Here is a 5793-nt window from a genome sequence, read left to right as displayed (position 1 = left end):
GAAGGAAAATACTCTTCAAAGAAAGAGTACGAAGAAAAGAAGAAGGCTTTCGTGCCCAAAGGAGGATGCTTCGTGTGCAAGGGACTGCACCAAATGAAGGATTGTCCCAAGCTAGGGACTTTGGCATCTATTGCTGAGGAACGAGAAGCTCAAACTCAAGTAACTGAGTGTGTTGGATCTATCCAACACATAAATGCTGTGAAGACCAAAGAGGCAAGTACTGCAGAAAAAAAAAGGCTTGATGTATGTCAAAGCCTTTGTCAATGAAAAACCTGTCATGGCTATGATCGACACTGGTGCTACACACAACTTCATCACGCCTGATGAAGCAAGGAGGCTTGGGTTGAAGATCACCGAAAAGAATGGTTGGTTCAAACCCGTGAATACCAAGGGTGAACCCCTTAAGGGAGTAGCAAAAGGGGTTGAGATGACTCTTGGTTCTTGGAAGGGCCTTGTGGATTTCTCAGTAGCACCCATGGACGATTTTAAAATAGTCATCGGGCTCGATTTGCAAAGGAAGGCAAATATAATACCTATGCCATACTACAATATAGTATGCGTCATGGAGAAAGGGTCTCCATGCATGGTCCCTACAATCTCAAAGGCTGGAGGAATTCCGATGCTCTCGACCATGCAACTCAAGAAAGGTTTCAAGAAGGAGGAGATGATGTCTTTGGCTTTACTACAAGAGGAGTCAACAGCCAAAGGAGAAGATGCTCCCCCTAAAATCAAGGAAGTCCTTGAAGAAAATAAGGATGTGATGCCTCCCGAGTTGCCAAAGCAGTTACCACCTAGAAGAAAGAGGGATGACAACATTGAATTGGAGTTAGGAGCGAAACCGCCTATCTCAAAACCATACAGGATGTCGGCCATTTCTATGGTTGAAGGAGATATTGTGCATACCATCAAGGAAGGGTTGCATCACGACCCACTAGCCAAGAAATTGGTGGAGTTGGCTAGAGAAGGTAAGACCAAAAGATTTTGGTTAGAAAACGACCTTCTCTACACTAAAGGGAGAAGACTATACGTCCCTAAATGGAAAAATCTAAGAAGAAAATTAGTGAGAGAATGCCACGACAATCAGAAGGATTGGACAAAACTCCTAGACATTGCTCAATTCTCATACAATCTGCAAAGGAGCGAGTCTACAGAGAAGAGCCCATTTGAGATTGTGACTGGACAACAGTCGCTTACACCTCACTCTCTTTCTTCCTCTTACTCAGGAAAGAGCCCTGGAGCTTATCATATGATTAAGTCATGGGAAGAACAAGCAGATGTCACTCGTTCTTACCTCGACAAAGCTGACAAGAGGATGAAGAAATGGGCAGATAAGAAGAGGAGGCATGCAAGCTATCAAGTGGGAGACAAGGTAATGATCAAAATTTTTTCACAAAGGCTGACTTGGTCTTAGCTCAAGATGTTGAGTAAGTCCGAGTGCCGGCACGGTAGCGTTGGAGGGTGTCCAAGGCCGTGACACTGGGCTCCTTCTTGTTTGAGAATAGAGACCCACCAGAGCACCGACATGTTTGCTACGTCCCAAGACTCTCTGCTCCTCTCCCTTCCTTTATTCCCCTCAGCATTGGTTCTTTTAAAAGTTATCTTCCTCTCCCTTGCTTTTCCTTTTTCTCTTTTTCTTATCCTCATCAATATTTACTTACTTTCATTAATAATAACTCTGCCACATTTCTGTATGTTTCATTAATATTGAGTAATCATACCTATAACATTAATTATTTTGACTAATGTTATAATTATATAACAAGCAGAAAAAGGTTACACTAATTAGTGTGCCAGGGAAGAAGGGATTTTTTGCATTAATTATGTTATGGGTGGTTGTATCATCGAAACAAGTTCTAGTTTGGTCAAGTATAAGAGATTGCATGATTTTGAGTGGGGATTTGGCGTCTTCTGAGAAAATGTCCCAAAATCCAACAAACATGCATGTACGTCCCATCTTATTGAATCAATCTAATTTGATAAAAAAGAAGGAAAAGAGAATTGAATTGAATGACTTAGAATTAATAAGGTTAGAGATAGAGGGTTGTGTCAGTTGTCAGGTCACATAGAACACTCTATATGACATTTCATTCGAAATCAAAATAATCTTGACTCTTGAGCCTCACAAATATGCAAGTTAAGGTGGACTAGTCCTCAAAACACTCTCTTTCTGTTATGGAGGAAGAAACTTAGTTTATGAGTCACCAAACAACATGCAATGCACTCATGTTAAACAAAACAAAATAAATTAAAATTAAAGGAAGCTAAGAACCACAACCAACAATAGATAAAGGAAAAAATGCACTCAAACCACAAACATTGCATGCAAGTCAAAAGAGATGATGAGCAGCGGAAGAAGATGCAGCTGCAAGATCAGTCCATGAATAGTTCTCTGACAAACTTTATTGTCATATGATTCAGGAAATTTTATTGTCATATGATTCTGGAAATTAAATTCTACTGAAACAAAATTGAATTAGAAACTCAGAAGCAAAATGAAAAAATGGAAGAGAATAATTAAGCGAATCACTGGACTGAGTGCATGGATGAGTATGTTAAAGTGTTTAACTAGAACCAGGAGTCCAGGATTTTGTTGAGCAAGACTCCGATGATGATCTGATTTTGGTGAACTAGCAAAGGAAAATGAAAAGCGTAGAAGAATGGATGAGTCATGATGTGTGTGTGTGTTTGGGGGCAGGAGGGTTGTTTTTGTTTACCTTCTTGTTTTTAAGCTTCAATTAATGACTGTGGGGGACCTTGATGAGAGAAGGATCTTGAACTGTAGGTCCTGTTTCACCAACCAGCAAAGCTTGTAAATGCTCACCTCCTCCTACTTTTTATAAAATTCATGAAAGAAAAGAGGAAGAAGAAGAAATTAAGCACAAAATAGAAATTGAACAACTTAGCAGAGAAGAATTAGAAGAAGAAGAATCAAATTCCAGATCTCAATCACAACCACCACAGCACCAAGAAGGATCAATAGCAAATTTGAACAATTGGGCTATAGCAATAGCAAAAGAATTAACCCTTTTTTTTCCCAAAAACACTGACACTATAAGCTTAAAAAAGAAAAAGAAAGATAAAAAGTAGTGATAGTTGTATACTTGTATATATGCTTAGTTGCTTACAGCTTATAATTATTCACTTAAAGCAAAAAAGTAAACATGTAATTGTTTGAATTGAGAATTGACTGAAATAAATATAAAGATATAATACAGCTGCCAAAAACAGAGTGTCCTTTAAGGCATGTCCACATAACATTAAGGCATAGATATAATAATAGTTCAAAACAAGAGGGATTACCAATGTTAGTATATATTCTCAAACCAAATACTCAGTTCAACGTATGAGAACAGATCAAAACGCAGCATGTTAAAGAAAAGAAAAGTTTTTCACCAACTATTAGGAAAACCTAATTAAACAAACTTGTGCGAAGATATAACAGATGCAAAAATAGCATGAACAATAGAAAATTTTCTGCAATACAAAATGTTGTTCAAGCAAAAGTATCAATTATGGAACAAATCTACAAACTAAAATCATAACGCAAAGGAATTTTACCTATTATTTCATTTTATTTTTTTTATGTCTCAATTTAACATATCTCATGAACAACAGAGAACTCATAATAACTAACTATCTATAAATTAAACAAAATAGGTTGAATAGATAAGCAGAAACACAATTCTGCTAATACTCCAAATGCAAAACTACCGAGAAAAAGCATTACCAGAGAAAAAGTCATTAACTGAATTAAATTTCTATTCTAGACAACATTCATCAAGCTCATATTAACAATGTTCAGCAATGTTCAGCAATCCAGATTAACAATCTAAATATTTCTCAGCTGTTTAGAAACAAAACCTAATCTAATCCTATTTCAACAACCTAAAAATCCACTAATTAGAAAACAAATCTAACTAAAATAATTACTAAAATCAAACTAACTAAACAAAATTAATTGACCTCAACAGAAATTAAAAGAATTTTGAAATCAAAACCTGGAAGCAAAGACGATCAAAACAGGACAGAGGGAAAGAAGGATGCCCAGGTCTCTACGGTTCGAACAGGGGGAAAGAGAAAGGTGGAACCGCGGCTGACGGTGGAACCGATTTTGGTCGCCATGGAGCTAGGGCTTGCGCGAAAGTAGCCGCGGCATTGACTGGAGGAGATGATGGCTGTAGCACTGGAAGAGATGATGGCTGTAGCTTGAGGCGCAGTGGTGGTGGAGTTTGAGCTTGCTTTGTTCTGCGAACGAGAAAGAATGAGAGAGACAAGGATTGTGTTCTACTGGTTCAGTGTTTAAAAAAGAGGAGAAGAAGCAGAAGGTAGCTGCGGCGGTTAGGGTAGCCGGCGGTGGCGCTGTGGGTGAGGAAAGGAGAAGAAGAAGTAGCCCGTTGACGGAGAAGAAGGGTTTATCTAGTTTGATTTGTGTGCTGTGAATGGAGTTCCAGCAATGATAGGTTTAGCTTATTATTTTTGACAGAAAATTTTTAATTATTGGCGAATTTTTTGTCAATAATAATTTAATAAAATGCAGCGTTTCGTCCATTTAATTATAGACGAATTTTTTGTCTGTAACTATTTTTCACGAAAAAATAATTTTTCAATAGAATTATCGACGGATTTTTTTTCGTCTGTAATTTATGCTAATTCATTTTTTTTGTTTTCCAACAAAATATCCTTCTAAAATTTCGTCTGTATTTCCGTAAGATAAAATCATTTAAAAATATCCGTCTATAATAACTAGTTTTCTAGTAGTAGAATAATTTTATGCAATTTTTTATAAGTGTTATTTGTTAAATTTTTTTGACAACTCTTGTATTTTTTATTTAAAAAAGTTGTCTTAAATTTTTTATATCGTAACATTTTGTAATTGTATTTTTAAATATCAAAGACAACCATTTTTATGGGTTGAAAAAGATTTAGTTATCTTTATCCTGTTTAAAGGTAACTAGCCAAAAATATTGTCTTTATCTATCTAAGACAATTTTTATTAAACGTTGCTTTGAGTAAGGGTTATTTTAGGCCAAAAATATTGTAGTATTAAATTTTTTAAAATAATTTTAAATATCTCTTTTTTACTAGGTTTTAGATGTTATTTTTTATTACATTTCAAATGTTTATTTTTATTAAGTTTTAGATATTTTTTATAATAATTTTAAATGTTTTTATAATAATTTAAATTTATGTTTTTTTCAAAAAAAATATATTGTGGATCCTTGTTACCTAACAAAGTTGATAGTAACCGTAATCTTGCTCTAGCTCTTTTTTGGCAATAATTTTAGTAGGTAAGACTCATCGGCGTCTTGGCTTTTGGTTCTCATCATCACGAGCAAAGAGTAACGGTTACGTACACATTAGCAAGCGACGCTGAGCACAACCACCATATAGAAACTGTTCTTTTTCATAACAAAAGGGTTTCCAGCAAACCTTTTGTCTGAGTGAAGAATTGTAATGTAACTCTTTTGAGATCATAAACATAAATAAATAAACAAATAAAATTGAAGATAACTTTCTTTTTTGGGTAAAACACTTGAAGAACACTGAATTTGACAAAGAAAAAGAAAATAATAGCTTGTTATTGACGTTTCCAAGCATGATTATATTCACAGATAAAATGTACTTGATAAAAGATGAAAACAGTAGCTAGAAGCTTCGAACATATACTTCCAAATTTTTAACGGGCATGTCTTTATCTGTCTGTGAAACAACTGTATCTGATCTTTTACATTTTATCTATTACGACGACTTTTATTTGTTTCGTTTTATTCAAGTGGTCGGTTGATTCTACTA

Source organism: Arachis ipaensis, chromosome B09 (assembly GCF_000816755.2).
Source record: "Arachis ipaensis cultivar K30076 chromosome B09, Araip1.1, whole genome shotgun sequence".
In the NCBI taxonomy this organism is placed as follows: domain Eukaryota; kingdom Viridiplantae; phylum Streptophyta; class Magnoliopsida; order Fabales; family Fabaceae; genus Arachis; species Arachis ipaensis.
This window is presented reverse-complemented; position numbering follows the sequence as displayed.